The sequence below is a fragment of the Eucyclogobius newberryi genome, unplaced genomic scaffold (assembly GCF_026437365.1).
Source record: "Eucyclogobius newberryi isolate DKJ021-1_F unplaced genomic scaffold, fEucNew1.0.hap1 SCAF_6, whole genome shotgun sequence".
NCBI classification, from domain to species: domain Eukaryota; kingdom Metazoa; phylum Chordata; class Actinopteri; order Gobiiformes; family Gobiidae; genus Eucyclogobius; species Eucyclogobius newberryi.
This window is the reverse complement of record NW_027316278.1, coordinates 788,517-805,374: the sequence shown is the minus strand read 5'-3', so window position 1 is coordinate 805,374 and position 16,858 is coordinate 788,517.

Below are 16,858 nucleotides of genomic sequence, written 5' to 3'. Positions count from 1 at the left end.
CCTCACGCCCTCTCACCTCACGCCCCCTCACCTCACGCCCCCTCACGCCCTCTCACCTCACGCCCCCTCACCTCACGCCCCCTCACGCCCTCTCACCTCACGCCCTCTCGCCTCACGCCCTCTCACCTCACGCCCCCTCACCTCACGCCCCCTCACGCCCTCTCGCCTCACGCCCTCTCGCCTCACGCCCTCTCGCCTCACGCCCTCTCACCTCACGCCCTCTCACCTCACGCCCCCTCACCTCACGCCCCCTCACGCCCTCTCGCCTCACGCCCCCTCGCCTCACGCCCTCTCGCCTCACGCCCTCTCACCTCACGCCCTCTCACCTCACGCCCCCTCACCTCACGCCCCCTCACGCCCTCTCGCATCACGCCCTCTCGCCTCACGCCCTCTCGCCTCACGCCCTCTCGCCTCACGCCCTCTCACCTCACGCCCCCTCACCTCACGCCCCCTCACGCCCTCTCGCCTCACGCCCCCTCGCCTCACGCCCTCTCGTCTCACGCCCTCTCGCCTCACGCCCTCTCGCCTCACGCCCTCTCGCCTCACGCCTCCTCACCTCTCGCCCTCTCACCTCACGCCCTCTCGCCTCATGCCCTCTCGCCTCACGCCCCCTCACCTCACGCCCTCTCGCCTCACGCCCTCTCACCTCACGCCCTCTCACCTCACGCCCCCTCACCTCACGCCCCCTCACGCCCTCTCGCCTCACGCCCCCTCGCCTCACGCCCCCTCGCCTCACGCCCTCTCGCCTCACGCCCCCTCGCCTCACGCCCCCTCACGCCCTCTCGCCTCACGCCCTCTCACCTCACGCCTCCTCACGCCCTCTCGCCTCACGCCCCATCGCCTCACGCCCCCTCGCCTCACGCCCTCTCGCCTCACGCCCCCTCGCCTCACGCCCTCTCGCCTCATGCCCTCTCGCCTCACGCCCCCTCGCCTCACGCCCCCTCACGCCCTCTCGCCTCACGCCCCCTCACGCCCTCTCGCCTCACGCCCTCTCGCCTCACGCCCTCTCACCTCACGCCCCCTCACCTCACGCCCCCTCACGCCCTCTCGCCTCACGCCCCCTCGCCTCACGCCCTCTCGCCTCACGCCCTGTCGCCTCACGCCCTCTCGCCTCACGCCCTCTCGTCTCACGCCCTCTCACCTCACGCCCCCTCGCCTCACGCCCCCTCACGCCCTCTCGCCTCACGCCCCATCGCCTCACGCCCCCTCGCCTCACGCCCTCTCGCCTCACGCCCCCTCGCCTCACGCCCTCTCGCCTCACGCCCTCTCGCCTCACGCCCCCTCACGCCCTCTCGCCTCACGCCCTCTCGCCTCACGCCCTCTCACCTCACGCCCCCTCGCCTCACGCCCCCTCACGCCCCCTCACCTCACGCCCCCTCACGCCCTCCCGCCTCACGCCCCCTCGCCTCACGCCCTCTCGCCTCACGCCCTCTCGCCTCACGCCCTCTCACCTCACGCCCCCTCACGCCCTCTCGCCTCACGCCCTCTCACCTCACGCCCCCTCACCTCACGCCCCCTCACGCCCCCTCATGCCCTCTCACCTCACGCCCTCTCGCCTCACGCCCTCTCACCTCACGCCCTCTCACCTCACGCCCTCTCGCCTCACGCCCTCTCGCCTCACGCCCCCTCGCCTCACGCCCCCTCACGCCCTCTCGCCTCACGCCCTCTCACCTCACGCCCTCTCGCCTCACGCCCTCTCGCCTCACGCCCACTCGCCTCACGCCCCCTCACGCCCTCTCACCTCACGCCCTCTCGCCTCACGCCCTCTCGCCTCACGCCACCTCACGCCCTCTCGCCTCACGCCCTCTCACCTCACGCCCCCTCACCTCTCGCCCTCTCACCTCACGCCCTCTCGCCTTACGCCCTCTCACCTCACGCCCTCTCGCCTCACGCCCTCTCACCTCTCGCCCTCTCACCTCATGCCCCCTCACGCCCTCTCGCCTCACGCCCTCTCGCCTCAGGCCCTCTCGCCTCACGCCCTCTCGCCTCACACCCTCTCGCCTCACGCCCTCTCACCTCACGCCCTCTCGCCTCACGCCCCCTCACGCCCTCTCACCTCACGCCCCCTCACCTCACGCCCCCTCACGCCCTCTCGCCTCACGCCCCCTCGCCTCACGCCCTCTCGCCTCATGCCCTCTCGCCTCACGCCCTCTCACCTCACGCCCCCTCACCTCACGCCCCCTCACGCCCTCTCGCCTCACGCCCCCTCGCCTCACGCCCTCTCGCCTCACACCCTCTCGCCTCACGCCCTCTCACCTCACGCCCTCTCACCTCACGCCCCCTCACCTCACGCCCCCTCACGCCCTCTCACCTCACGCCCCCTCGCCTCACGCCCTCTCGCCTCACGCCCCCTCGCCTCACGCCCTCTCGCCTCACGCCCTCTCGCCTCACGCCCTCTCGCCTCACGCCCTCTCACCTCACGCCCCCTCACGCCCTCTCGCCTCACGCCCCCTCGCCTCACGCCCCCTCACGCCCTCTCGCCTCACGCCCTCTCACCTCACGCCCTCTCGCCTCACGCCCTCTCGCCTCACGCCCACTCGCCTCACGCCCCCTCACGCCCTCTCACCTCACGCCCTCTCGCCTCACGCCCTCTCGCCTCACGCCACCTCACGCCCTCTCGCCTCACGCCCTCTCACCTCACGCCCCCTCACCTCTCGCCCTCTCACCTCACGCCCTCTCGCCTTACGCCCTCTCACCTCACGCCCTCTCGCCTCACGCCCTCTCACCTCTCGCCCTCTCACCTCACGCCCCCTCACGCCCTCTCGCCTCACGCCCTCTCGCCTCAGGCCCTCTCGCCTCACGCCCCCTCGCCTCACGCCCTCTCGCCTCACGCCCTCTCGCCTCACGCCCTCTCGCCTCACGCCCTCTCACCTCACGCCCCCTCACCTCACGCCCCCTCACGCCCTCTCGCCTCACGCCCTCTCGCCTCACGCCCTCTCGCCTCACGCCCTCTCACCTCACGCCCTCTCACCTCACGCCCCCTCACCTCACGCCCCCTCACGCCCTCTCGCCTCACGCCCCCTCGCCTCACGCCCTCTCGCCTCACGCCCTCTCACCTCACGCCCTCTCACCTCACGCCCCCTCACCTCACGCCCCCTCACGCCCTCTCGCATCACGCCCTCTCGCCTCACGCCCTCTCGCCTCACGCCCTCTCGCCTCACGCCCTCTCACCTCACGCCCTCTCACCTCACGCCCCCTCACCTCACGCCCCCTCACGCCCTCTCGCCTCACGCCCTCTCGTCTCACGCCCTCTCACCTCACGCCCCCTCACCTCACGCCCCCTCACGCCCTCCCGCCTCACGCCCCCTCGCCTCACGCCCTCTCGCCTCACGCCCTCTCGCCTCACGCCCTCTCACCTCACGCCCCCTCACGCCCTCTCGCCTCACGCCCTCTCACCTCACGCCCCCTCACCTCACGCCCCCTCACGCCCCCTCATGCCCTCTCACCTCACGCCCTCTCGCCTCACGCCCTCTCACCTCACGCCCTCTCACCTCACGCCCTCTCGCCTCACGCCCTCTCGCCTCACGCCCCCTCGCCTCACGCCCCCTCACGCCCTCTCGCCTCACGCCCTCTCACCTCACGCCCTCTCGCCTCACGCCCTCTCGCCTCACGCCCACTCGCCTCACGCCCCCTCACGCCCTCTCACCTCACGCCCTCTCGCCTCACGCCACCTCACGCCCTCTCGCCTCACGCCCTCTCACCTCACGCCCCCTCACCTCTCGCCCTCTCACCTCACGCCCTCTCGCCTTACGCCCTCTCACCTCACGCCCTCTCGCCTCACGCCCTCTCACCTCTCGCCCTCTCACCTCACGCCCCCTCACGCCCTCTCGCCTCACGCCCTCTCGCCTCAGGCCCTCTCGCCTCACGCCCTCTCGCCTCACACCCTCTCGCCTCACGCCCTCTCACCTCACGCCCTCTCGCCTCACGCCCCCTCACGCCCTCTCACCTCACGCCCCCTCACCTCACGCCCCCTCACGCCCTCTCGCCTCACGCCCCCTCGCCTCACGCCCTCTCGCCTCATGCCCTCTCGCCTCACGCCCTCTCACCTCACGCCCCCTCACCTCACGCCCCCTCACGCCCTCTCGCCTCACGCCCCCTCGCCTCACGCCCTCTCGCCTCACACCCTCTCGCCTCACGCCCTCTCACCTCACGCCCTCTCACCTCACGCCCCCTCACCTCACGCCCCCTCACGCCCTCTCACCTCACGCCCCCTCGCCTCACGCCCTCTCGCCTCACGCCCCCTCGCCTCACGCCCTCTCGCCTCACGCCCTCTCGCCTCACGCCCTCTCGCCTCACGCCCTCTCACCTCACGCCCCCTCACGCCCTCTCGCCTCACGCCCCCTCGCCTCACGCCCCCTCACGCCCTCTCGCCTCACGCCCTCTCACCTCACGCCCTCTCGCCTCACGCCCTCTCGCCTCACGCCCACTCGCCTCACGCCCCCTCACGCCCTCTCACCTCACGCCCTCTCGCCTCACGCCCTCTCGCCTCACGCCACCTCACGCCCTCTCGCCTCACGCCCTCTCACCTCACGCCCCCTCACCTCTCGCCCTCTCACCTCACGCCCTCTCGCCTTACGCCCTCTCACCTCACGCCCTCTCGCCTCACGCCCTCTCACCTCTCGCCCTCTCACCTCACGCCCCCTCACGCCCTCTCGCCTCACGCCCTCTCGCCTCAGGCCCTCTCGCCTCACGCCCTCTCGCCTCACGCCCTCTCGCCTCACGCCCTCTCACCTCACGCCCTCTCGCCTCACGCCCCCTCACGCCCTCTCACCTCACGCCCCCTCACCTCACGCCCCCTCACGCCCTCTCGCCTCACGCCCCCTCGCCTCACGCCCTCTCGCCTCATGCCCTCTCGCCTCACGCCCTCTCACCTCACGCCCTCTCACCTCACGCCCCCTCACCTCACGCCCCCTCACGCCCTCTCACCTCACGCCCCCTCGCCTCACGCCCTCTCGCCTCACGCCCTCTCGCCTCACGCCCTCTCACCTCACGCCCTCTCACCTCACGCCCCCTCACCTCACGCCCCCTCACGCCCTCTCACCTCACGCCCCCTCGCCTCACGCCCTCTCGCCTCACGCCCCCTCGCCTCACGCCCTCTCGCCTCACGCCCTCTCGCCTCACGCCCTCTCGCCTCACGCCCTCTCACCTCACGCCCCCTCACGCCCTCTCGCCTCACGCCCCCTCGCCTCACGCCCCCTCACGCCCTCTCGCCTCACGCCCTCTCACCTCACGCCCTCTCGCCTCACGCCCTCTCGCCTCACGCCCACTCGCCTCACGCCCCCTCACGCCCTCTCACCTCACGCCCTCTCGCCTCACGCCCTCTCGCCTCACGCCCTCTCGCCTCACGCCCTCTCACCTCACGCCCTCTCGCCTCACGCCCCCTCACGCCCTCTCACCTCACGCCCCCTCACCTCACGCCCCCTCACGCCCTCTCGCCTCACGCCCTCTCACCTCACGCCCCCTCACCTCACGCCCCCTCACGCCCTCTCGCCTCACGCCCTCTCGCCTCACGCCCTCTCGCCTCACGCCCTCTCACCTCACGCCCTCTCACCTCACGCCCCCTCACCTCACGCCCCCTCACGCCCTCTCGCCTCACGCCCCCTCGCCTCACGCCCTCTCGCCTCACGCCCTCTCACCTCACGCCCTCTCACCTCACGCCCCCTCACCTCACGCCCCCTCACGCCCTCTCGCATCACGCCCTCTCGCCTCACGCCCTCTCGCCTCACGCCCTCTCGCCTCACGCCCTCTCACCTCACGCCCTCTCACCTCACGCCCCCTCACCTCACGCCCCCTCACGCCCTCTCGCCTCACGCCCCCTCGCCTCACGCCCTCTCGTCTCACGCCCTCTCGCCTCACGCCCTCTCGCCTCACGCCCCCTCGCCTCACGCCCCCTCGCCTCACGCCCTCTCGCCTCATGCCCTCTCGCCTCACGCCCTCTCACCTCACGCCCCCTCACCTCACGCCCCCTCACGCCCTCTCGCCTCACGCCCCCTCGCCTCACGCCCTCTCGCCTCACGCCCTCTCGCCTCACGCCCTCTCACCTCACGCCCTCTCACCTCACGCCCCCTCACCTCACGCCCCCTCACGCCCTCTCACCTCACGCCCCCTCGCCTCACGCCCTCTCGCCTCACGCCCCCTCGCCTCACGCCCTCTCGCCTCACGCCCTCTCGCCTCACGCCCTCTCGCCTCACGCCCTCTCACCTCACGCCCCCTCACGCCCTGTCGCCTCACGCCCTCTCACCTCACGCCCCCTCACGCCCCCTCATGCCCTCTCGCCTCACGCCCTCTCACCTCACGCCCTCTCACCTCACGCCCTCTCGCCTCACGCCCTCTCGCCTCACGCCCCCTCGCCTCACGCCCCCCACGCCCTCTCGCCTCACGCCCTCTCACCTCTCGCCCTCTCACCTCACGCCCCCTCACGCCCTCTCACCTCTCGCCCTCTCACCTCACGCCCTCTCGCCTCACGCCCTCTCACCTCACGCCCTCTCGCCTCACGCCCTCTCGCCTCACGCCCTCTCGCCTCACGCCCTCTCGCCTCACGCCCTCTCACCTCACGCCCCCTCACGCCCTCTCGCCTCACGCCCTCTCACCTCACGCCCCCTCACCTCACGGCCCCTCACGCCCCCTCATGCCCTCTCACCTCACGCCCTCTCGCCTCACGCCCTCTCACCTCACGCCCTCTCACCTCACGCCCTCTCGCCTCAGGCCCTCTCGCCTCACGCCCCCTCGCCTCACGCCCCCTCACGCCCTCTCGTCTCACGCCCTCTCACCTCACGCCCTCTCGCCTCACGCCCTCTCGCCTCACGCCCACTCGCCTCACGCCCCCTCACGCCCTCTCACCTCACGCCCTCTCGCCTCACGCCCTCTCGCCTCACGCCACCTCACGCCCTCTCGCCTCACGCCCTCTCACCTCACGCCCCCTCACCTCTCGCCCTCTCACCTCACGCCCTCTCGCCTTACGCCCTCTCACCTCACGCCCTCTCGCCTCACGCCCTCTCACCTCTCGCCCTCTCACCTCACGCCCCCTCACGCCCTCTCGCCTCACGCCCTCTCGCCTCAGGCCCTCTCGCCTCACGCCCTCTCGCCTCACGCCCTCTCGCCTCACGCCCTCTCACCTCACGCCCTCTCGCCTCACGCCCCCTCACGCCCTCTCACCTCACGCCCCCTCACCTCACGCCCCCTCACGCCCTCTCGCCTCACGCCCCCTCGCCTCACGCCCTCTCGCCTCATGCCCTCTCGCCTCACGCCCTCTCACCTCACGCCCCCTCACCTCACGCCCCCTCACGCCCTCTCGCCTCACGCCCCCTCGCCTCACGCCCTCTCGCCTCACGCCCTCTCGCCTCACGCCCTCTCACCTCACGCCCTCTCACCTCACGCCCCCTCACCTCACGCCCCCTCACGCCCTCTCACCTCACGCCCCCTCGCCTCACGCCCTCTCGCCTCACGCCCCCTCGCCTCACGCCCTCTCGCCTCACGCCCTCTCGCCTCACGCCCTCTCGCCTCACGCCCTCTCGCCTCACGCCCCCTCACGCCCTCTCGCCTCACGCCCTCTCACCTCACGCCCCCTCACGCCCCCTCATGCCCTCTCGCCTCACGCCCTCTCACCTCACGCCCTCTCACCTCACGCCCTCTCACCTCACGCCCTCTCGCCTCACGCCCTCTCGCCTCACGCCCTCTCGCCTCACGCCCTCTCGCCTCACGCCCTCTCGCCTCACGCCACCTCACCTCTCGCCCTCTCACCTCACGCCCTCTCGCCTTACGCCCTCTCACCTCACGCCCTCTCGCCTCACGCCCTCTCACCTCTCGCCCTCTCACCTCACGCCCCCTCACGCCCTCTCACCTCTCGCCCTCTCACCTCACGCCCTCTCGCCTCACGCCCTCTCACCTCACGCCCTCTCGCCTCACGCCCTCTCGCCTCACGCCCTCTCGCCTCACGCCCTCTCGCCTCACGCCCTCTCGCCTCACGCCCCCTCACGCCCTCTCACCTCACACCCTCTCGCCTCACGCCCTCTCACCTCACGCCCCCTCACCTCACGCCCCCTCACGCCCTCTCGCCTCACGCCCCCTCGCCTCACGCCCTCTCGCCTCATGCCCTCTCGCCTCACGCCCTCTCGCCTCACGCCCTCTCGCCTCACGCCCCCTCACGCCCTCTCACCTCACACCCTCTCGCCTCACGCCCTCTCACCTCACGCCCCCTCACCTCACGCCCCCTCACGCCCTCTCGCCTCACGCCCCCTCGCCTCACGCCCTCTCGCCTCATGCCCTCTCGCCTCACGCCTTCTCACCTCACGCCCCCTCACCTCACGCCCCCTCACGCCCTCTCGCCTCACGCCCCCTCGCCTCACGCCCTCTCGCCTCACGCCCTCTCGGCTCACGCCCTCTCACCTCACGCCCTCTCGCCTCATGCCCTCTCGCCTCACGCCCTCTCACCTCACGCCCCCTCACCTCACGCCCCCTCACGCCCTCTCGCCTCACGCCCCCTCGCCTCACGCCCTCTCGCCTCACGCCCTCTCGGCTCACGCCCTCTCACCTCACGCCCTCTCGCCTCACGCCCTCTCATCTCACGCCCTCTCACCTCACGCCCCCTCACCTCACTCCCCCTCACGCCCTCTCGCCTCACGCCCCCTCGCCTCACGCCCTCTCGCCTCACGCCCCCTCGCCTCACGCCCCCTCACGCCCTCTCGCCTCACGCCCCCTCGCCTCACGCCCTCTCGCCTCACGCCCTCTCGCCTCACGCCCTCTCGCCTCACGCCCTCTCGCCTCACGCCACCTCACCTCTCGCCCTCTCACCTCACGCCCTCTCGCCTTACGCCCTCTCACCTCACGCCCTCTCGCCTCACGCCCTCTCACCTCTCGCCCTCTCACCTCACGCCCCCTCACGCCCTCTCACCTCTCGCCCTCTCACCTCACGCCCTCTCGCCTCACGCCCTCTCACCTCACGCCCTCTCGCCTCACGCCCTCTCGCCTCACGCCCTCTCGCCTCACGCCCTCTCGCCTCACGCCGTCTCACCTCACGCCCTCTCGCCTCACGCCCTCTCGCCTCACGCCACCTCACGCCCTCTCGCCTCACGCCCTCTCGCCTCACGCCCTCTCACCTCACGCCCTCTCGCCTCACGCCCTCTCGCCTCACGCCCTCTCGCCTCACGCCCTCTCGCCTCACGCCCTCTCGCCTCACGCCCTCTCACCTCACGCCCCCTCACGCCCTCTCACCTCACGCCCTCTCGCCTCACGCCCTCTCACCTCACGCCCTCTCACCTCACGCCCTCTCACCTCACGCCCTCTCGCCTCACGCCCTCTCGCCTCATGCCCTCTCACCTCACGCCCTCTCGCCTCACGCCCTCTCGCCTCACGCCACCTCGCCTCACGCCCTCTCGCCTCATGCCCTCTCGCCTCACGCCCTCTCACCTCACGCCCCCTCACCTCACGCCCTCTCACCTCACGCCCTCTCGCCTCACGCCCTCTCGCCTCACGCCACCTCACGCCCTCTCGCCTCACGCCCTCTCGCCTCACGCCCTCTCACCTCACGCCCTCTCGCCTCACGCCACCTCACGCCCTCTCGCCTCACGCCCTCTCGCCTCACGCCCTCTCACCTCACGCCCTCTCACCTCACGCCCTCTCGCCTCACGCCCTCTCACCTCACGCCCTCTCGCCTCACGCCCTCTCGCCTCACGCCCTCTCGCCTCACGCCCTCTCACCTCACGCCCCCTCACGCCCTCTCACCTCACGCCCTCTCGCCTCACGCCCTCTCACCTCACGCCCTCTCACCTCACGCCCTCTCACCTCACGCCCTCTCGCCTCACGCCCTCTCGCCTCACGCCCTCTCACCTCACGCCCTCTCGCCTCACGCCCTCTCGCCTCACGCCACCTCGCCTCACGCCCTCTCGCCTCATGCCCTCTCGCCTCACGCCCTCTCACCTCACGCCCCCTCACCTCACGCCCTCTCACCTCACGCCCTCTCGCCTCACGCCCTCTCGCCTCACGCCACCTCACGCCCTCTCGCCTCACGCCCTCTCGCCTCACGCCCTCTCACCTCACGCCCTCTCGCCTCACGCCACCTCACGCCCTCTCGCCTCACGCCCTCTCGCATCACGCCCTCTCGCCTCACGCCCTCTCGCCTCACGCCCTCTCGCCTCACGCCCTCTCACCTCACGCCCTCTCACCTCACGCCCCCTCACCTCACGCCCCCTCACGCCCTCTCGCCTCACGCCCCCTCGCCTCACGCCCTCTCGTCTCACGCCCTCTCGCCTCACGCCCTCTCGCCTCACGCCCTCTCGCCTCACGCCTCCTCACCTCTCGCCCTCTCACCTCACGCCCTCTCGCATCACGCCCTCTCGCCTCACGCCCCCTCACCTCACGCCCTCTCGCCTCACGCCCTCTCACCTCACGCCCTCTCACCTCACGCCCCCTCACCTCACGCCCCCTCACGCCCTCTCGCCTCACGCCCCCTCGCCTCACGCCCCCTCGCCTCACGCCCTCTCGCCTCACGCCCCCTCGCCTCATGCCCCCTCACGCCCTCTCGCCTCACGCCCTCTCACCTCACGCCTCCTCACGCCCTCTCGCCTCACGCCCCATCGCCTCACGCCCCCTCGCCTCACGCCCTCTCGCCTCACGCCCCCTCGCCTCACGCCCTCTCGCCTCATGCCCTCTCGCCTCACGCCCCCTCGCCTCACGCCCCCTCACGCCCTCTCGCCTCACGCCCCCTCACGCCCTCTCGCCTCACGCCCTCTCACCTCACGCCCTCTCACCTCACGCCCTCTCGCCTCACGCCCTCTCACCTCACGCCCCCTCACCTCACGCCCCCTCACGCCCTCTCGCCTCACGCCCCCTCGCCTCACGCCCTCTCGCCTCACGCCCTCTCGCCTCACGCCCTCTCGCCTCACGCCCTCTCGTCTCACGCCCTCTCACCTCACGCCCCCTCACCTCACGCCCCCTCACGCCCTCCCGCCTCACGCCCCCTCGCCTCACGCCCTCTCGCCTCACGCCCTCTCGCCTCACGCCCTCTCACCTCACGCCCCCTCACGCCCTCTCGCCTCACGCCCTCTCACCTCACGCCCCCTCACCTCACGCCCCCTCACGCCCCCTCATGCCCTCTCACCTCACGCCCTCTCGCCTCACGCCCTCTCACCTCACGCCCTCTCACCTCACGCCCTCTCGCCTCACGCCCTCTCGCCTCACGCCCCCTCGCCTCACGCCCCCTCACGCCCTCTCGCCTCACGCCCTCTCACCTCACGCCCTCTCGCCTCACGCCCTCTCGCCTCACGCCCACTCGCCTCACGCCCCCTCACGCCCTCTCACCTCACGCCCTCTCGCCTCACGCCCTCTCGCCTCACGCCACCTCACGCCCTCTCGCCTCACGCCCTCTCACCTCACGCCCCCTCACCTCTCGCCCTCTCACCTCACGCCCTCTCGCCTTACGCCCTCTCACCTCACGCCCTCTCGCCTCACGCCCTCTCACCTCTCGCCCTCTCACCTCACGCCCCCTCACGCCCTCTCGCCTCACGCCCTCTCGCCTCAGGCCCTCTCGCCTCACGCCCTCTCGCCTCACGCCCTCTCGCCTCACGCCCTCTCACCTCACGCCCTCTCGCCTCACGCCCCCTCACGCCCTCTCACCTCACGCCCCCTCACCTCACGCCCCCTCACGCCCTCTCGCCTCACGCCCCCTCGCCTCACGCCCTCTCGCCTCATGCCCTCTCGCCTCACGCCCTCTCACCTCACGCCCCCTCACCTCACGCCCCCTCACGCCCTCTCGCCTCACGCCCCCTCGCCTCACGCCCTCTCGCCTCACGCCCTCTCGCCTCACGCCCTCTCACCTCACGCCCTCTCACCTCACGCCCCCTCACCTCACGCCCCCTCACGCCCTCTCACCTCACGCCCCCTCGCCTCACGCCCTCTCGCCTCACGCCCCCTCGCCTCACGCCCCCTCGCCTCACGCCCTCTCGCCTCATGCCCTCTCGCCTCACGCCCTCTCACCTCACGCCCCCTCACCTCACGCCCCCTCACGCCCTCTCGCCTCACGCCCCCTCGCCTCACGCCCTCTCGCCTCACGCCCTCTCGCCTCACGCCCTCTCACCTCACGCCCTCTCACCTCACGCCCCCTCACCTCACGCCCCCTCACGCCCTCTCACCTCACGCCCCCTCGCCTCACGCCCTCTCGCCTCACGCCCCCTCGCCTCACGCCCTCTCGCCTCACGCCCTCTCGCCTCACGCCCTCTCGCCTCACGCCCTCTCACCTCACGCCCCCTCACGCCCTCTCGCCTCACGCCCTCTCACCTCACGCCCCCTCACGCCCCCTCATGCCCTCTCGCCTCACGCCCTCTCACCTCACGCCCTCTCACCTCACGCCCTCTCGCCTCACGCCCTCTCGCCTCACGCCCCCTCGCCTCACGCCCCCCACGCCCTCTCGCCTCACGCCCTCTCACCTCTCGCCCTCTCACCTCACGCCCCCTCACGCCCTCTCACCTCTCGCCCTCTCACCTCACGCCCTCTCGCCTCACGCCCTCTCACCTCACGCCCTCTCGCCTCACGCCCTCTCGCCTCACGCCCTCTCGCCTCACGCCCTCTCGCCTCACGCCCTCTCACCTCACGCCCCCTCACGCCCTCTCGCCTCACGCCCTCTCACCTCACGCCCCCTCACCTCACGCCCCCTCACGCCCCCTCATGCCCTCTCACCTCACGCCCTCTCGCCTCACGCCCTCTCACCTCACGCCCTCTCACCTCACGCCCTCTCGCCTCACGCCCTCTCGCCTCACGCCCCCTCGCCTCACGCCCCCTCACGCCCTCTCGCCTCACGCCCTCTCACCTCACGCCCTCTCGCCTCACGCCCTCTCGCCTCACGCCCACTCGCCTCACGCCCCCTCACGCCCTCTCACCTCACGCCCTCTCGCCTCACGCCCTCTCGCCTCACGCCACCTCACGCCCTCTCGCCTCACGCCCTCTCACCTCACGCCCCCTCACCTCTCGCCCTCTCACCTCACGCCCTCTCGCCTTACGCCCTCTCACCTCACGCCCTCTCGCCTCACGACCTCTCACCTCTCGCCCTCTCACCTCACGCCCCCTCACGCCCTCTCGCCTCACGCCCTCTCGCCTCAGGCCCTCTCGCCTCACGCCCTCTCGCCTCACGCCCTCTCGCCTCACGCCCTCTCACCTCACGCCCTCTCGCCTCACGCCCCCTCACGCCCTCTCACCTCACGCCCCCTCACCTCACGCCCCCTCACGCCCTCTCGCCTCACGCCCCCTCGCCTCACGCCCTCTCGCCTCATGCCCTCTCGCCTCACGCCCTCTCACCTCACGCCCCCTCACCTCACGCCCCCTCACGCCCTCTCGCCTCACGCCCCCTCGCCTCACGCCCTCTCGCCTCACGCCCTCTCGCCTCACGCCCTCTCACCTCACGCCCTCTCACCTCACGCCCCCTCACCTCACGCCCCCTCACGCCCTCTCACCTCACGCCCCCTCGCCTCACGCCCTCTCGCCTCACGCCCCCTCGCCTCACGCCCTCTCGCCTCACGCCCTCTCGCCTCACGCCCTCTCGCCTCACGCCCTCTCACCTCACGCCCCCTCACGCCCTCTCGCCTCACGCCCTCTCACCTCACGCCCCCTCACGCCCCCTCATGCCCTCTCGCCTCACGCCCTCTCACCTCACGCCCTCTCACCTCACGCCCTCTCACCTCACGCCCTCTCGCCTCACGCCCTCTCGCCTCACGCCCCCTCGCCTCACGCCCCCTCACGCCCTCTCGCCTCACGCCCTCTCGCCTCACGCCCTCTCGCCTCACGCCCTCTCGCCTCACGCCCTCTCGCCTCACGCCACCTCACCTCTCGCCCTCTCACCTCACGCCCTCTCGCCTTACGCCCTCTCACCTCACGCCCTCTCGCCTCACGCCCTCTCACCTCTCGCCCTCTCACCTCACGCCCCCTCACGCCCTCTCACCTCTCGCCCTCTCACCTCACGCCCTCTCGCCTCACGCCCTCTCACCTCACGCCCTCTCGCCTCACGCCCTCTCGCCTCACGCCCTCTCGCCTCACGCCCTCTCGCCTCACGCCCTCTCGCCTCACGCCCCCTCACGCCCTCTCACCTCACACCCTCTCGCCTCACGCCCTCTCACCTCACGCCCCCTCACCTCACGCCCCCTCACGCCCTCTCGCCTCACGCCCCCTCGCCTCACGCCCTCTCGCCTCACGCCCTCTCGGCTCACGCCCTCTCACCTCACGCCCTCTCGCCTCACGCCCTCTCGCCTCACGCCCTCTCACCTCACGCCCCCTCACCTCACGCCCCCTCACGCCCTCTCGCCTCACGCCCCCTCGCCTCACGCCCTCTCGCCTCACGCCCTCTCGGCTCACGCCCTCTCACCTCACGCCCTCTCGCCTCACGCCCTCTCATCTCACGCCCTCTCACCTCACGCCCCCTCACCTCACTCCCCCTCACGCCCTCTCGCCTCACGCCCCCTCGCCTCACGCCCTCTCGCCTCACGCCCCCTCGCCTCACGCCCCCTCACGCCCTCTCGCCTCACGCCCTCTCGCCTCACGCCCTCTCGCCTCACGCCCTCTCGCCTCACGCCACCTCACCTCTCGCCCTCTCACCTCACGCCCTCTCGCCTTACGCCCTCTCACCTCACGCCCTCTCGCCTCACGCCCTCTCACCTCTCGCCCTCTCACCTCACGCCCCCTCACGCCCTCTCACCTCTCGCCCTCTCACCTCACGCCCTCTCGCCTCACGCCCTCTCACCTCACGCCCTCTCGCCTCACGCCCTCTCGCCTCACGCCCTCTCGCCTCACGCCCTCTCGCCTCACGCCCTCTCGCCTCACGCCCCCTCACGCCCTCTCACCTCACACCCTCTCGCCTCACGCCCTCTCACCTCACGCCCCCTCACCTCACGCCCCCTCACGCCCTCTCGCCTCACGCCCCCTCGCCTCACGCCCTCTCGCCTCATGCCCTCTCGCCTCACGCCTTCTCACCTCACGCCCCCTCACCTCACGCCCCCTCACGCCCTCTCGCCTCACGCCCCCTCGCCTCACGCCCTCTCGCCTCACGCCCTCTCGGCTCACGCCCTCTCACCTCACGCCCTCTCGCCTCACGCCCTCTCGCCTCACGCCCTCTCACCTCACGCCCCCTCACCTCACGCCCCCTCACGCCCTCTCGCCTCACGCCCCCTCGCCTCACGCCCTCTCGCCTCACGCCCTCTCGGCTCACGCCCTCTCACCTCACGCCCTCTCGCCTCACGCCCTCTCATCTCACGCCCTCTCACCTCACGCCCCCTCACCTCACTCCCCCTCACGCCCTCTCGCCTCACGCCCCCTCGCCTCACGCCCTCTCGCCTCACGCCCCCTCGCCTCACGCCCCCTCACGCCCTCTCGCCTCACGCCCTCTCGCCTCACGCCCTCTCGCCTCACGCCCTCTCGCCTCACGCCACCTCACCTCTCGCCCTCTCACCTCACGCCCTCTCGCCTTACGCCCTCTCACCTCACGCCCTCTCGCCTCACGCCCTCTCACCTCTCGCCCTCTCACCTCACGCCCCCTCACGCCCTCTCACCTCTCGCCCTCTCACCTCACGCCCTCTCGCCTCACGCCCTCTCACCTCACGCCCTCTCGCCTCTCGCCCTCTCACCTCACGCCCCCTCACGCCCTCTCACCTCTCGCCCTCTCACCTCACGCCCTCTCGCCTCACGCCCTCTCACCTCACGCCCTCTCGCCTCACGCCCTCTCGCCTCACGCCCTCTCGCCTCACGCCCTCTCGCCTCACGCCGTCTCACCTCACGCCCTCTCGCCTCACGCCCTCTCGCCTCACGCCCTCTCACCTCTTCTGTCTCGTGGTCATGTGACTGTGACTTCACCAAACTGAACTTTCTGAAAGACAAACTCACGTTAAATGTGACAAAAACAGCCGGATAAAATAAACATATTTACATTGAAGTCTATTTTTGGCCCTGTATATTCTTTCTTCTTATGATCATCATGAACTGACCCGATCGTCCTGACATCCCCAAACTCACGCTACAGCACGTCCATCAGCGCCGCCCTCTTTGGTTTGCTGCTCTGTGATTGGTCCACACGGTGCTGGAGGCCTCGCCACACACGTCCCCTGCAACCGCCTGGACCGAGACCAGCTGGCCACTATAGCGACCAGCACAGAAGATGTGGAAGAGTCTGACCTTGTGTTCATCAAGACCAAAGGAGGACTCAAGAGTTCCTCCATGAAGAACTTTGATCAGGTGCGTGTCTATGGAACCAAAGACATGAGCATCAGAGACGCCGCAGCACGAGACGGACGCTTTCTAAAGCTGGACCATTTTATACTCGAAGATGTTTCAACAGACAAATATTATGTGTTTATTGAGGATAAAATATCCATAAATAAAGAGAAAACATTCAAGATCTGTTTTGAAAAAGCGCCAAAAAGAACAGAGAACACAAAAGCAGTAGGACAGGACAGAGGACAGAGAACAGAGGACAGAGGACAGGACAGAGGACAGGACAGAGGACAGAGGACAGGACAGAGGACAGGACAGAGGACAGAGGACAGGACAGAGGACAGAGGACAGGACAGAGGACAGGACAGAGGACAGAGGACAGGAAAGAGGACAGGACGGAGGACAGGACAGAGGACAGAGGACAGAGGACAGGAGAGAGGACAGGGCAGAGGACAGAGGACAGAGGACAGAGGACAGAGGACAGAGGACAGGAATGGACAGAGGACAGAGGACAGAGGACAGGACAGAGGACAGAGGACAGGACAGAGGACAGGACAGAGGACAGAGGACAGGAAAGAGGACAGGGCAGAGGACAGAGGACAGGACAGAGGACAGGACAGAGGACAGAGGACAGAGGACAGGACAGAGGACAGAGGACAGAGGACAGGACAGAGGA